Source organism: Cnephaeus nilssonii (assembly GCF_951640355.1).
Source record: "Cnephaeus nilssonii genome assembly, chromosome: 8".
Taxonomy (NCBI): Eukaryota; Metazoa; Chordata; class Mammalia; order Chiroptera; family Vespertilionidae; genus Cnephaeus; species Cnephaeus nilssonii.
In genome coordinates, this window is record NC_137079.1 from 56,008,713 (window position 1) to 56,026,303 (window position 17,591).

The window sequence follows — 17,591 nt, forward strand, 5'->3', positions numbered from 1 at the left end:
GACAATCTAAGGGGAAATAGGTCAGTGCCCCTGACTAAATAGTTAAGCATTACATTTTTTTTTGTTTTTTTTAAATATGTTTTTAGATTTCATAGAGAGGAAGGGAGAAAGTGAGAGGGATACAAACATCAATGATCAGAGAGAATCATTGATTGACTTCCTTCTGCACGCCCCCTACTGGGGACCAAGCCTGCAACCCTGTGCATGTGCCCTGACTAGAATCAAACCATGACCTCCTGATTGGTTCATAGGTCAATGTTCCACCACTGACACACCAGCCCTGCTAGGTAATGCATGTTTTAAAAATTCTTGTGGCACACTGGTTGAAAATCGGTGCTCTACAGTGATTCTCCTTCATCCTTAGAATGGAGCTTTAACCTCATACTCTTCAGGACCACCTACTGCTGTGTCTTTACATGTTCCCCAACATCTAAATTTACTCCAAGTTTAGGGACTATGCATTTTTACCCCTTGGTGCTTCAAGCATGATACCCTTCTGCCTTGAGTTGATCTTTATGACTAGTATTCTCTCATTCCTCTTCTCACCCTTCATGATTCACTCAAGAGCTTTTTGAACCTTCGCTTAACCTGGGTTAAATGCTCACCTGAGATTAGCACCCCTTGCAAATTTCTCCAGGAACTTTTTGAACCTTCAGCTTAACGTGGGTTAAATGCTCACCTGAGATTAGCAAACCTCCCAAATAGCACTTTTCATCACACTGTATTTGGAATGTAGAGTTTGACCCCATTTATTTGGTGTTTAACTGTGGGTAGCTTTTAAGCCTCACTGTTTCCTCTTAGCTTGCGTCCACATGTGGACAAGCTGATAAGAAAGCCTGGGTGCTCCTGCTTGGTACTGGCAGGAGATTCAAACCAACAAGCCCCATCCATGTGTGGGACCCTCACTCTGGTCTTATCCCCTAACCTCAATAAAAACCTATGGCAGTCTTCTTTTCTTGTCTTCTCAAGCTATTTCAGATCTGCTTGAGAGACCTGCTCTGCTTGCCTCAGAAACCTCTATTACATAAGCAGTAAACCTCTTCATACCCTCTAGGTGGGTGTGTGGTGTCATAAGTCTCAGCAACTGAACCCAACTTTGAGTGGAGGGTCCATCTACCATTGAAGGTGAGCATAACAGTATTGTAATCACTGCTTTTCTTGTCCATATTCTCCACTAAATGATGAGTTCTTAGAGGATAAGGACTGTGTGCGGTTTATTTGTGGAACCCCAGAGTCTGGTACAGTGTCTGGCATAGTAGTGAAAGTTCACTAATTGTTTGCTTGCTGAATAATGTACCTGTCTTTAGCTGAGGCCCTGTTTCCACTAAATAAAATGTAAATAAATGAGACTTTTAAGGTTTTAAGGGAACTTTGATATTATCAAATATAATCCAATATATAGTATCATCGCCTTTTATGGCAAAACAAACCCACAGAAGGGTTTTTGTTGTTGTTGTTGTTGTGTGTGTGTTTTTTAATTTCTTTATTGATTAAGATATTACATATGTGTCCTCATCCCCCTTGTTTATAGTAAGAAATTTCAAGGAGAACTTACTAAGATACAAAGCTATCCTTTGTGGACCAGGCTGAGAGGCAATGAGATCACAACCTTAGGAGGTACTTAAATAGGCATAACTTGGAGATGTCTATTCCAGTCTCCACAGATTCAATATGGTATGTTAGGATTACCATTGATTTGGCTAGTTTGAAGAACCTGGAAGTAATCATGAACACAGAGCCAGGTAGCAAATTATACATACATTTATTACACATTTCACAATTATTTCAAAAATGCTTTCAGATGGGATGCTTGTATTTCAAAGCAGCGAGTATCGAAGTTAAATATCTACCGGTAGCTGACTTTAATAGCTGCCTGTGATATACATGGATCATCATCTGCATCAATTACAAGGATAATAGGTGAAAACTGGTGATCGGGCTCCACAGCATGGTGAAATGAGGCAATCATCTCCCACTCATCACTGATTTGCGAAGATATACTCCCAATCCGACAACCAACTCTTCCATCATCCTCTGGCATACCTCTGTTGGAAGAATGTATTATATTGTAATATAACTTTCTATGTTCTTTTCCATCTCCTTCCACTCTCGTGTACCATGAAGGAAGGGATTGCCTCCTGCTCCCTGCTGCATCTTTAGCTCCTAGAACAGTGCTGGCCACCAGGTCTGCATTGTGACTTCCTTGGGCTCTGAGCACCTTCCTCCATATATATATAATTATTTCTATGACTGTTAGTATACCGATAGATTAATATTATAAACTAAAACGCTGTCTTGTACCTAAAAGTTAATTTCTTTCTTGTAGTTGTAAAAGCAATTAGAACATTTTCCTAAGCCCCCAAAAGCATTGTTGACATTGGTGCCTAATGGATACATTGGCCCTGCTGGTCATATCAAAGGTACTCAGTCACTGTTTGACAAATGGATAATAAATGGGAGACAAAAAGAGAATGCAACTAGCCATTATACTGATTATATGCATATGCACTCATGTATTTTTAGTAGTAAAACCATGATGAGTTCATATACATATAATCAGTATAATCATCTACCTACACATACAACCTCACATATGAGGTCATTAGACCCAAAGAAGTGGGACTCCTGTTGCATTTCAGGGGCTTCCACTCTTTGGAGTATCACCTTAAGTATTTTCTTCCAAGTCTCTCTCTTTTGCCTAGGACCAATAGGGGCCATAATAACATCTTGGTTATGTGCCCAAATATTGATCAGAATCCACAGGGATTCCAATGCTTGTTCTTCCCCTTTGAGGTGCTCTCAACCCCTTTAGCCCTCTTAATCTAACTCCCTCAAGCATGAGGGTGACCAAACGAACCAGAGTTCCAGACTTGTGCCAATGCAGTGGTCCTGAGGTTCTGGAGCTGGGACAGGGTTCCAAGAAGGTGACCTGACAAGCAAGTGAACCATTCTCATTGTCCAGTATGATAATGAGGTCACCTGAATAGTACTGCTGATACACTGATTTGGATAAATTCTTATTCATATCAGGTAAAGAACAAATTCAAGTGTTGGGCTAACCCTTGGGTTTGAGCAATAAGTGTGCATCCTCCGCATATGCTGACCAAGTATATAGTCTTTAGTCTACAGCACCTAAGGATGGTGAGATGGGGCTGGCATCCTTTACTCCGTATATCCATCCGTGCCCATGCTGGCACCCAGGATGGTCACCTATCCCCTTCACAGCTCTGCATCATGGGGCCAGCAGTCCTCCAGGGTGGCCACATCTACCTCTTCCTGGGACAGTCATTGCTCCCCAATACCAATGAGCCCTTCCCATCCATATGGCGATCACGTGCTCTCTGGGTTGAGCTTATGCCATGCTGGATGGAACATACTATCCTTGCAGGAATCACCTTTCTTACCCTCCCATGGCCCCTTGTGTGTTGTTCTTGCTGGTAATTGTGTGTGGAAAGCAGAGTGACTGTCAACATTAACAGATGTCACAAACTAGGAATGCAGTAATTTTGACCTAAAGAATTCAGGTGATAACATGGTTGGAAGATGCATTTGTTGTATGTTTATGCTGCAAAGTTGCACACAATAAATTCAATGTGGCCAGAAAATGAATTATTGTTCACATTTTCTGTGCACTCTGAATGAGACTTGCATTTGTGGCTATCATCAGCCAAGCCCAATAACAAACATCCTTTGAGAGAGTCTTTAGAAGCCATTATATGTGGGTAGTGGGATGGGCAGTAGAATGTATGATACAGGTCATGAGTAATGATGCAACCAGCATCAAATAAATGGTACTGGGGAATTTCAGAGGCAGAATGATCAACATGTTTTAATACTAATGGGATCTGAAAAGCCACAGCATTACAGTACCTTATTCTTGTGGTGTGGTGATCACATTTAACAATTAAGACAGGAAGAAATGGTGCCTGGGTCTAAGCAGAAAACGATAGTATGTAAACACTGCAAAGATCCCCCTGTGCTCTGATGGGACAATGAACAAACACCTAAGTACCTCTTTTGTACTTTTTACTCCAAAACTTCATCAATAAGGCATTATACATAAGCTCATGAATGTTGTAATACTTTTTTAAAAAATAGTTTTTATATAGAGATAAGCCTTGCAAAAAATAAATATTTGCCTGGGGTTCTGTACACCGGGAAAAGGGTGTAGGGGGTGTCCTTATTAAAGAAAATAGTTGAAATGATCCTCCCTCCCTTCTGTATAATATATTCCTGCAAGGATGCCTATCATATGAAATTCACCTTGATTTCACACAAAGTTTAAGGAAGAGGACTAGGAGCAGGAGGGCCCATGTAATTAACACATCAAAGCTTATGCTTTCCCCAAATGCCCACTCCCACCCTACCCCCCATACACACATACACTGAATACACTGAGTGGCCAGATTATTATGATCTCTGAACGCATAATAATCTGGCCACTCAGTGTGTGTGTGTGTGTGTGTGTGTGTGTGTGTGTGTGTGTGTGTGTGTATTAGAGGCCCGGTGCATGAATTCGTGCATGGGTGGGGTCCAGCCAGCCTGGCCAGGGGGCGGGAACATGGGTAGTTGGCCAGCCTACCTGCTGGTCAAGGGGACAATTTGCATATTAGCCTTTTATTATATAGAATATACACTGAGTGGCCAGATTATTATGCGTTCAGAGATCATAATAATCTGGCCACTCAGTGTATATACACACTACTAATAATAGTCTCTCTTCAGGCCTCAGCAGTTTATCATTTTCATGGGAATTGCTAGAAGTAGTTCCAAATAATAGCAGCTCTGAAGAACTGTAGTGAAATCCAAGCCCTATTTAAAAGTTCTGAAAATTGTTCTCACAGTAGAGAGAACACTTTCTTTTTCAGGTGTCACTAGAAGAAATGTAGTCATCACCACAGTTGCTACATTTCCCAAGAATATTTTGAGGGGTGGATCCCTTCATTATCTTATTATTATTGGAAACAAATAGGCACTTAAATGGGATATAGATAAATTTTGGATGAGGAAGCAATCTTCATCTTCTTCATAAGTACCGAAACAAGGACCTGATAAACACCATCATTTCTGACACTTCCCATCCCATTAGATCATTCACAGTGAAAAGAGCATTCTGTCAGCTAAGGCAACATCAGGAATACAAGTTGTTTTAATACTGAGGTACTCTCTGGATGAGAAGAGTCAGAACAAATAAAAGAAACATATGTTGATGTTTATGAAATTCAATTTGATGATTTTATGGTAAGACAAAAAATGTGATAAGGAAGAGTAATGGGAAATGAGCTCTTGTTATCTAGCAAATTCCAGAAGCCCTCTGTAAATGTCTTCAGAACAGTGAAGATCTGCTATAATGTCTGAGAAGAATTGTAGTTATGGCAGAGTGCATGCTACCTCATATTTCTGATTCTAAAACCCAGTTGATTATTCCAAATAAGATTTATATATTTTTGTAATACTTGAGTTTAACTATGTTAAAGTACCCTACAGTATTGAGAAAGGAGGGCTAAGTACTTTTTACCCATTATTTGTGAATCAGTAAGATTGAGAAGATAAAATATCAGCAGAGAATAATACTGGAACTACAAAAAGTGAAGCAGGTTAAATAATTACAACTTAAACAAGAAAAGAGACTTAAAGAAATTTGAAGCTGGAGTTGTTTCTAAGATAGGGTTTAAACAGAGAATTAAGGACCTAAATTAAGAGGAGGATAATTATTAATTTACTAGAGGCCTGGTGCATGAAATTCGTGCATGGGGGGGGGGGGGTGTTCCTCAGCCTAGCCTGCACCCTCTCCAATCTGGGACCCCTTGAGGGATGTCTGACCGCCCGTTTAGGCCCACTGGGATTGGGCCTAAACAGGTGGTTGGACATCCCTCTCACAATCCAGGACTGCTTGCTCCCAACTGCCCTCCCCTGCAGGCCTGGTTCCCCCCAACTTCCCTCCCCTGTTGACCTGGTCCCCCCCAACTGCCCTCCCTGTTGGCCTGGTCCCCCTCAATTGCCCTCCCCTGCAGGCCTGGTCCCCTCCCAACTGCTCTCCCCTGCAGGCCTGGCCCTCCCCAACTGCCCTCCTCTGCTGGCCTGGTCACCCCTAACTTCCCACAACTGCCCTACTCTGCAGGCCATCTTGTGGTGGCCATCTTGTAGTGGCCATCTTCTGGCAGCAATCTTGTGTCCACATGGGGGCAGCCATCTTTGACCACATGGGGGCGACCATCTTGTGTCTTGGTGTGTTGGTTAATTTGCATATTACTCTTTTATTAGATAGGATTGCTGTAAGAATAAAGAGAAGGTGATATAAGAATCAAGATGTAAGATGATGATATAAGGACTTTTGACATGGAATATGCTGTATTTTTTAAAATATATTTTTATTGATTTCAGAGAGGAAGTTAGAAATATCAATGATGAGAGAGAATCATTGACCAGCTGTCTCCTGCACGCCCCACACTGGGGATGGAGCCCTCAACCCAGACATGTGCCCTTACTGGGAATCCAACTGTGACCTCCTGGTTCATAGGTGGATGTTCAACCACTGAGCCATGCCAGCCGGCTGGACTGTAGTAGGCTGTATTTATGTGAGGAAGTGAGAGTATGAAAAGTAGTGAGTAAGAACTCCAAACCTAATTAATAATAGAAACATTTAAGGGTAGAAATAATTTAGAGGTTATCTAGCCAAAATATTTGTGGTAGTCAGAACAACACCCACCCTTCTTCCCTCAAAAATGTCCACATCCTAATCCCCTGAGCTTTAAGTATGTGACTTTACATGGCAAAAGGGACTTTGCAGATGTGGTTAAAAATCTTGAAATGGGATGATTGTCCTAGATGATCCAGGTGGTCCAAAGTAATCACAGGGTTCTTATAAGAGGGAAGCAAGAGAGTCAAAGTAAAAGTGAGATCTGAAGTTGCTATGCTGCTGGCTTTGAATATAGGGAAATGGTTCATGAGCCAAGGGATGTAGGTGATCTCTAGATGCTAGAAAAGGCAAGAACGCAGACACTCCCTTGGAGCCTCAAAAAAAAAAAAAAACCAAAAAAAATCCACAGTCCTGCCCATACCTTGATTTTTTAGCCCAGTATGATGCATGAGGTGCTCAGAACTATAAGTTAATAAATTTGTGTTGCTGTAAGTCACTAAATTTGTGTTAGTCTGTTACAGCAGCTCTGGGAAACTAATACATTGTCATTCTTACAGACAATCTAGAGAATAAAATAACATATCCAAGGTAACAGAGCTGGTAGATAACAGGACGGAGACTACAACTCAGAGACTTGAGGGGCCAATTCATTAGATAGCAATTTCTTTCAGATTTTGTTCTAATGGAGAAATAGCATGATTTCTTTAGATAACAAAACTGGTAGTAAAATTGTATTAGAGAGCGCATTCTGGGCCTGAGACCTAACTGGGCCTTCTAGTCTTTCTTCACTAAACTGGTCCCAGACAGAGGAGCTGAATAGCTGCAAGTGCATCCCCTCTGCCCATCCTCTTTAAGGATGTAGCTTGTTTAGGGAGGCTCAGCGAGGAGAAAAATGCCAGCAGTCCACAAGCAGGAGCTCCCAAGAGAACAAACAGGTTATAGGCCACATCTGAGCAGTGACCTTGATCATACCAAACCCACCCACCGTAGAAACATGTCCCATCTCAACCAGGAAGAAGGCATGAGGTAGAAGGAGCTTCTTCCCAGTCCTTCCCTGAGAAAGTGAGCATGTTGGAGTTGCTCTTTTATAGGCATGAGAGTGTGAGGAGGAGAGGAATGGTGCCCTGCACATCTACTTCCCCTTCAGTCAAGTCTTCAGGTGGTCGCCTGCTCTTACATAGCCCTGCTGGATGTACGAGAATCTAGATGAAATAAAAGAATCTCATGATGGAGATATATTTGTTTTCTCTAAACTTTTTTTTATAGAAAGGATATGTGTAGTAACAAAAATATAAACTGATGTTTCAGAATTATTTGTAGAGAATTGAAGACTACATGAAGAAAGTAAGTATAAATGCAAGAATGGCCCCTAGTGAAAAGTGAGTGTAATTTTTACTCGACAGAACATTCCTGTCTCCCCCTAAACTGTTGGGGGCTCTTTCTCCAAGGCAGTAACTTCCAGCACCAGCACTTAGCACAATATCTGGCAAAGAGGAGGCTCATGAATACTTATTGTGGAGGATAATTATTTAATTCCTTTGAAAATACAACCAGGTAAGTAGTATAATATAATCGCTCATATTTTACAAAATGAAAAACTGAAGAACAGACAGATCTGGGAACCACAACTGAGACTTGAACGCAGGCATCTGTGCACAGAAATCTCAGCTAGGGACTGCTCTGTGCTAGTACTTTACACGTTAGGCAGCTGGGATCTCTGGCTTGTGAATGGCCGAGGCACTGAGGAGCTATTCACAGCTAGGGAGCCAACCACAAAGGGAGAAATTCTCCATTCACTCTGCCTCGTTTCCTTTCAAAGAATAACTATGGCAAGCCGGTAGTATATGTGGAAAATAAATTCCTCCACTATCACATGGTTTAAAATGGCAGAAGTTTTTTTGTTGTTGTTTTTTCAAAACAAGTCGTTTAAAACACATGCAGTTTAAAACGTCAGTCTGTTGTTGTTTCTCTGATACTTCAGGCCTGTAAGGTTTGAAAGGATTTCCCCACATAGGCAAATTCCAGGTACCTCTGAGTCATGTGAGGAAGCAACTCGAAATTTATGTTGAATTGGCAAGATGGGTTATCTGATGCATGAGCAGTGGGCCAACAGGTTTCTTTCCTCTGAGACTCTTATTTAGATGAATGTTTTCCCCAAAAATTTCACTATTTTTTTTTTCTTATCAGAAATATTGCCCTTCTTCTGGGCTATAGAAACGCGATTGTAGTGTGGAATTCGGAGATTTATCCCACTGAGGGATCGCTGAGACCAAGGTCACGCGGGGGTGAGGCCGTTGGCTTGTGTGGAGGGGCTCTACCAGGGCAGGCCTGTGGAGGTCGTCGTGCCGTTCGTGGTGAGGATGCCACTGCGGACACTATCTTTTTCCCATCCAGTTATCCCCATTTTGAGAACCCTGGATACCACTCTTTGCGGTTCTGCAATGACTAAGAACATTTCTGCTTTGCGTAAACCTAAACTCTCATGATCTGTCAGGAGGACTGTGTTTGCATTTTCAAGAGAAGTTAACTAGTAAATCTTAAGTCATGAGGATGAGGCTGGGAAGTGGGCAGGAGAGAAATCTGGGGACCTCTCCTTTTTATCTCTGAAATAAACAGCTCTGTCGCATAGAACGCTGTACCTCAGGAAAGTGATATGCCATTACATAACACGAAATCTCGCCAAATAACCTAGCCACATTGCACAAAGTAAGACAGCTAACAGACGTGCAACAACGCCTTCAGACATTTACTTTGTAAATTTTCTTCTTCAAAAAAAACACACACAAACAACAGAGGATAATGGATTTCGGGGGTTGGAATGTTCTAGTCTGTCTTAGCTCTACTCTAAAGCTAGCACTCAGTAGCCACAAACTCACACCAAGCTGGCCAGAGTGAATGAGAATCTAAATTATTTAAACTTTCCTTGAGGAATCCATACTACTGTATATAATTTTAATAGAGTGATGCTCTGGTACAGCAGGAAGATTCATACCTTGGAGTAATTTATACATATGTATGAAAACATATGTACAGAAATATTCATTGCACTATTGATTGCGAAAAATAAAAATAAAACTGAAAATAACACAAATGCCCATGACTATGAAACAGTAAATCTACTGTAGTTTATCCAACGAATGGATTACTATATATTAGTCAAATGAATCATTTACAGCTACAAGCATCAATATAAATAAATTTCAGAAGCATAAAGGTGAATAAAAAAACTGTCATAAAAGTACATATTATCGGACACTATTTGCACAAAGGCCAAAAATAACAAAAAGTCAAAGCTTGGATATAAATATATGTAAAAAATAAATAAATACATATATGTCATAAAAATAATATCCAGGAAGCACAAAAATAAAATAGTTGTTGTTCAAGAGCAATATACAAAAAGATGCAGAGATGGAGAGGCATACAGGAGATCTCAACTCCACAGGAACTATATTACTTGTTAAATTGTGTACCTGCGATATTATTCGTTTTCTCTTCCAATACATCTATACAGTATATGAGAAATATTTCATAATTTAAAAAAATTGGTGGAACGAACTAGCTTGCTTTGGCAGAAACTAACTACTTGTTCACCACCATTTCCTTTGTCTTTCTAAGCACACAGCTTGCTTCCATCTTCCAGCCTGCCTTGTGTTGCCCAGTGACTGTGGAACAGAGCAGTATTTGCTACTTCCTTGTGGACCAGTGACTGTGTACAGAGCAGTATTTGCTACTTCCAGGCCTGTCCCCCAGACACACCACACTGTTTGCTTCATGCACCTGAGCCCTGATGCAGCGGGCCCAGTGCAGACTCTGTGGCCTGAGTGGCTAACAGAGACACTGCAACAGAACCCTTGCTTCTGTCCTGCACCAAACAGTGTTGGAAGCCACTGAGATTTGGGATTGCAACAGCCGCTAGCTTACCGTGTGCAATACACTGTTATGAAATGATGACCACTCAGCCTGAAATTAAGAAGTTTAATAAACTTAGAACACAAACGTAAGTCTATTACTGAGAAACTAGACCATTTTCCCTCTGGTGATAAAGAACACCAAGATTCAAACCCATCTAAGAAGCTGGGGCTAGAAGTTTCCTCCTTTGGAGAATAAACAAACAAGATTTGAAATAAGGTCAATCCTGCTTTATCAAACAAATAAGGGCATTCACAGATCTTAATTCAAGCTTGTTCATTACTTCCGGTTTTGGTTTATTGGTGACACAAGGAGAGAGCCATCATCTAAGTGTTTGTAATAGAGAAGCCAAGTGTTCAAACAGCAAGGAATGATGGGTTCAAGAGGAATACCCACAGAAAGATTCCAAGGAAAAGATAAGCGAGAAGTATTGCACCCACATAACTACGGCTGCAGAAAGTGCCATTTGGAGGAGAAAAATAGAAATGCTACACTTTATGAGTGCTTGCGTTGTGCCAGGCATTACTATCATTGGCGTACACATATTGATTCTTCATACATGGGATAGTGCTGTGGTCACTATTTGACAGATGAAGAAATGGAGGCCCAGAAAGTGAAGTGCAAGGTTTAAGGCTCTCTCAACATCCTATCTTAGACTATGTTAAGGAGCAAAAATTTGACTTTTCCAGAATATGGGAGAGTTGTTTCCCCTTAAATATATTTTTTACAGAGAAGCCCCCATTCTCCTTGAATTTTCTCTTTCAAGTTCAGCAGGGCCAGCAATAAGTTACTAACATCACTAACGGAAAATAAAAGTAGCAAACACTGGCGCCTAGCTCTACGCTCTAGAAGCCCAATAACGGGGGGCAGAGGGAGAAGATTCCACAGGGGGGCTTAGAGCCATTTCTTATCCTCCACCATCCCTTTTACTGCTGCTTTTGAAAACCATCAACATGATTTGGAGCATGCTTTAGAATCCCTCATTTTAAAACAAGAAAAACTATTAACGAACATGTCCTGAGTTCCTGTTAAGTGTGTAATGTTTCATTAGACATAAAACAAGCTGGCATTACTTGTGAAACAGGGTCTCCACGTCCAAGTCCCTGCAATGCAAAATAAAACACCAGCACCTCAACTACTCAGTTGGATCAAAGAAAAACAAATCAATATCCTGCCTGCCTGAGCCACAGAACTACTAATTGCCTTTAAGTGGACAGTATATTTCAGTAAATGAGAGGAGCTAATTGCCTGCCTTCTCTTTTCAGAAGCCTATCACCATGCAAGAATGGGGAGGAGCCTCTCCGTTTAGTAAGATGGTTTTAGGAAGAGTATAAAATGTCTGTCCCGGAGGTAAAATAAACATAGAAATGAGGAAAGGAAACAGTGAGCAACAGAGACCAAAAAAATAAATAAATAAAAAACTGGGGAAAGATCTAGCAACACTGGAAATAACAGGAGTTGAAGATCATCAGAAAATGTTTCCATGGGTCCCTGCCTTCCCCAGTAATAAAGCTAACACTAGACAGTGAGTGGTTTCTCATGTACTGCTATAAACATTTTACATTTATTGTCTCATTAAGCAACTAAGTGAGATGAGTACCATTAATGTTTCTATGTTTTAGATGAGGAAACAGAAGCACAGAGAGTTTAAGTAGTGCTACACGGTCACACAGCTTCTAAGAGACACAATCAATAGTTTTAAATGGATGAGAAAAGGTAACCCACTGAATGGGAGAGGATCTGTTATAGCTGATAAGGGGCTAACATCCAAAATATATTTAAAAAAACTCATCACCAAGTTTTTTAAAAATCTGATTAAAAAATGGACAGAGGATGTGAATAGACATTTCTCCAAAGAAGACATCAGATGGCTAACAGATACATGAAAAGATGCTCAACATCATTAATCATCAAAGAAATGTAAATTAAAACCACAATGACATGTTACCTCACCCCTGTAAAAAAGGCTTTTATCAAAAAGACAACAAAGAACAAGTGTTGGGGAGGATATGGAGGAAAAGGAACCTCATGCATTATTGCTGGGATTGTAAATTGGTGCGGCCACAATGAAAAATTAAAAGCAGAACTACCATACAACCCAGCAATTCCACTCCTGGGTATTTATCTAGAGAAAATGAAAGCACTAATTTGAAAACATATATATGCAATCACTATGTATTGCAGCATTATTTACAATAGCTAAGATATGGAAGACACTTAAGTGTTCATGGCATATTACCCAGGCATAAAAAAGAATGAAATCTTGCCATTTGCAACAGCACTGATGGACTTAGAAAGACAAAAAAAGACAAATACTCTATGATTCCACTTATATGTGGGATCTAAAGAACAAAACAAACTAACAAATAAAACAAAACAAAAATAGACTGATAGGTACAGAGAACAAACTGATGATTGCCCAAGTAGAGGGGGAAGGGAATTGGTGAAAAAGGTGAATGGGACTAAGAAATACAAACTTCTAGTTATAAAATAAGTCGTGGGGATGTAATGCACAGCACAGGGATGTAGACAAGAATAGTATAATAACTTTTTACAAAGACAGATGGGTACTAGACTTATTGTGGTGATTGATCACTTTGTAATGTATATGAATGTCGAATTGCTATGCTGTATTCCTGAAACTAATGTAATTGCATGTAAACTACATACAAAAAATAACATTTAAAAAACACATGTGAGTTCAAACACTGAACCACCTCTAAGCAACCATCCTCTGGTCCGTTCTGGCTCTTTTGTGTAAATTAAGTCTTCACATCTAATAGCCTTAATGAATGCTGATGGCAAGGAACCCAGGTAAGCCTTTCCTGATAATTCTGCAGGTGCTGACCTTGAGCATGTTCTCTGGGGTGAATCCCCCTGAATAGATCGGAAGAGAATTATAGCAACAGTGGAGTGAGCTGGAGAGGCTGCCGGAAATCCTACCAGATGGCATAATATTCTTCAAACAGTGTTGATGGATCTCTTGTAATCATACGCAGAGACAACATATGAATGAGAGAGAAATTGAGGATGTCTGTGTGAGTGTGAGAGATAAGAGAAGGGACAGGGACGAGAAAGGAAAAAAAGCATTACTGATGAGTTTGTAGTAGCTTCTAGAAGATTATGAGCCATATTGCAAACAGGTATATTATTATATGAATTGTATATGAGTTTTACAGAATAATAACATGACAAGAGACCAAAGATAATAGCCACTCTAACTGCTGCAGTCCAGAAATGTAAAGTTACAGTAGGTTAGGCAAGATTTTTAAGTTATCCAGCTGGTTTAATGTCAGGGCCAAGAAGAAAAATCAGTTTTCCTAAGTCAGCGTTTATTGCTCTTTCCATAATCCTGTGCTACAGTGTCTAATAAACAATGTCGAGTTTTTTATTGTCAACATCTAAATTTAATATGAGCAATAGGCGGCAAAGGCTTCTATAGCTTCTACATTGCTTTTCCTCCATCTGTGTGAAGCTGCTAATTACCTGCTGTCAGTGAAAACAACCCTTGTAGGCAGCTGAAAAAATGAATTGGAAATTCGGGTTTGAAGTCAAGTAAAAAACACAGGTGTTGCTTTGTTCAGATAAAGCCTAACAAGAAACTTAGTGGGATGAAAGGGTAGGAGGTGGGAAAAGGAAAAGGAGAGATGACATCATCGTCATCCTCAGCTGAAATTGTCCGAAAAAGGATAAAAGTTAGAAAACAGCTTTCTAAGCACTTCCTAAAAGGGAATTTGGAGAGCTCTGGATTTGCAGGACTAAATTGTGTCCACAAAACAATTGACATTTTAGAAAAATAATTTGTGAAAAGATTTTTTCATCTTCCTCTTCAAAAAGTGCAAATAGAAAAGATTGTGTTGATTGAAGCAGGCAAGAAATTATAAAGTTAAAGGATGTTTTTGTTTTGTCTTTTTTGGAGGGGAGCAGGGGGATCAATTCTATGTAATGTTAAAAGGTTAGTGTTTGTGCACTGTAGAACAATAGACTGTAATAGGCACTTCAGCTGTGCTACTGTCATTAGGACTAAAAACAAATTTTGGGTTGTTTTTCATAACGATAATTTACTTTTCAGAAGTCTTATAAACAGTAGGCAATGTTCCCAAATTAAAATATATTGTAGACTATTGACTCTTCACTTGAACACTTACTTCTCTTATTCCAGTTTGGAATTCTATTTAATACAGGAAAACAGCAGCCTTTATTTTGATTACTTATTTTGCATACTCCAAGGCAAGGAATTCTCAGGCTCTGAAGAATGTATTGCAAAGCGGTGGAGAGGAGGATTACTTGAAACCTCAGGAAGCTCTTTGTCCCCCTTCTCATCTCCATCATTTTTAAATCCAGGTACATTTGTAGTAGGAATTTGTTCTGTGAAACCCTGCAGCAATATTTCTTTTCATTTCCATGACAACAGCTCCCTATCAACTTCTGAAGGAACTTGCCTGTATTGTAAACAAACCTCTCTTGGCAATTGGCCTGTTTTCTTTCTCTATCTCATCTTCCATCTGTTCAAAGGCTTTGCTTCAAAAAGAAGTAGGTTGCAGGTGTGTACTTTTTCTTTCCTCACCCCCCTCCCCTTTTGTTTCTGAAAGAGGTCGATCTTGGAGATTAAAATTCTCTCAACTTGTGACTTTAACAACCTCACAGAGCAAGGCTGAGTACCTGTGTGTACCTGTGTTTACCTGTGAACCAATATTCAGAGCATATCAACATATAGCTCGGTTCCATTTCAGCACATGTCCCTCGGAAATAGGAAGCTGACTAATACATTTTTTGAAAAAGAAAGAAAGAAAGAGAGAGAGAGAGAGAGAGAGAGAGAGAGAGAGAGAGAGAGAGAGAGAGAGAGAAAGAAAGAAAGAAAGAAAGAAAGAAAGAAAGAAAGAAAGAAAGAAAGAAAGAAAGAAGAAAGAAAGAAAGAAAGAAAGAAAGAAAGAAAGAAAGAAAGAAAGAAAGAAAGAAAGAAAGAAAGAAAGAAAGAAACTATTTAGGGCCAACCTAAAATGAATCAGAAATAAGATTGTTGTGTGTGTGGTGTTTTGTGTTTTTTTTCAGTATCTTTCATTAAAGACTAAAGTGCCTATTATAGAAATCGTTTCATGACAGAACTAGAACCTTACCAATAATCGAGGTGAGAAAACTTTGTTTTCTTTTGAAAACAGAAAACTCTTATATGTTTAACTTGAGGTTTCATGACCTCAAAAAAGCATAAAATTTTAATCCTCAGGACTTGAAATATAGGTCAGTTATTTGTCCAATATAACAAATTTGACATTTTTATAAGTTCATTTACTGACACTCTTAAGTCTTTTTTTAATTCAGTGTCACAGCTATTGGATCATGTGACTACTAGAGTAAACACAATTGTCTGGCATTATGCCAGATATCAGGGTTGGAAAAAAGAGTCAAGCCAAAGAAAAAAGATACATTTCCTTCACAGAAACACCAAATTTGAAGAGAGGTAACTGGATAGAGAGTATCTTGGCTAGAGTTTTAGAGAGGTTTGGGGCATATGAATCAAAGTCTCCATTGAAAATGTTGCTTTATTTACTTGTTTTGTTTGTTTTTAATTTTCCTTAGGGTTCCTAAGGAGACATCACCTCACTGAGGATATCAGCAGGGGGATGTTTGATATCTCCAGAAAACCCCAGATTTGGTAAGTCAAAGGGCCTTCTCATAGATAAAAGTATTTTCATGTCTTTATCTCATTTTGCCATATGATCTAATTTGCACATATGTTTATTAATCATTCAACAAATAGTTATTGAGTACTTGCCATGAGCCAGGCACTGTGCTCACTGCTGGGAATGCAGTGGGATCATTTCTGTCCTCCTGCAGGTTCCTGGGGGGAAGCAGATACAGGCTTTAATCGAGTAATCACACAAACACATGTAATATTATGATATGAGAACTTTTAATAGAGGAATTTGATATTTAGCATTTAGTTTTTAAGGAAGACCTTGCAGAGGAGGCGAGGCTCAAGCTAAAATTTGAAGAAGACAGAAGTGAAGAGGACAAATAGTCCAACATAATGTATTTCTTGTCTGTTCCTGTTATTGTTGTAATTAGCTAGTTATTCATATTAATAATAGAAAGAGAGCAAGAGGGAGGGCAGACATTATAAGCATGGTCATCTGGGCGGCTTCACCAGGAAGCTACAGCTTCATGCTCCCCAGGGAACCACCTGTCCATTCCCTGCAGATCCCTGGGGGAAGGGGTCCAACAAAAGGGGAGATGACACATGCACAGTGAAGTCGGGGTGCCATAGGGAAGGTGCTTGGCTGTCAGTCTAGCCTGGGATAAACATAATTGGCTAGAAGGGTGGGGCCACTGCAAACTCGCAAATCTTGGAAGGGTAAAATCCCCAGACAAAGCATGTCCTCGCTCTTGCTTGTTTCCTCTCGCTTTCTGCTCCATGGCTTTCACCCAGGCATGGACCTGTTCTCTCCCATAGCCATGTGGCCTTAAGCAGCTGCACAGCCCATGGCCATGCCCCACATGCAATGGACTGCAGCTGGGAGCACAAACTAACCTAGCCAGGTGCTGGACTGGACTGTATTTTAATATGGAACAGAAATTCTGGACACTGACTTTAATCCTAGCCCTGCTGAAGACACAGTTGGACTTTTTCCATGGTGAGACATACAGATATGGGACCTTGGAGAGGAAACCGCCTTGATTTTACATCATCAATAAAGCTTCCCACAAAACCCCACCCTCCCATGGGGGCCTCAGAAAATCCCTTTCCTTGCAGCACCTCAAGAACTCCACTTGCACACAGAGCATTCCTGCTTCCTGGGATTTTAGTTCCATAAGAGCAGACTACACTGTCTAGTTTGCCACATTATCCTTAGGGCCTAAAACTGTGCCTGGCACAAAGTTCAACTCTCAATAAATATTTATTAAATAAATGAACTAAACTGAGTTGAACTAAATAAAGAGGAAAGGGAAGACCAATTCTGACAGGCTTTTGCAAAGATTCTTTCGCTGGAGGAATCATAGAATATGAAAAAGACCATAAAACTCAGAAAACTGACTATCG

General features: G+C 40.1%; 1 long non-coding RNA gene across 1 annotated transcript in view; it reads left to right on the forward strand.

Moving 5' to 3' along the window:
- The window catches only part of LOC307104280, an 88,097-nt gene that overhangs the window by 67,801 nt on the left and 2,705 nt on the right, over positions 1–17,591 (forward strand). The window contains exons 2-3 of the long non-coding RNA XR_013813873.1: positions 14,783–14,896; positions 16,130–16,205. This is a non-coding gene — a long non-coding RNA (uncharacterized lncRNA). The remainder of the gene's footprint in view (positions 1–14,782; positions 14,897–16,129; positions 16,206–17,591) is intronic.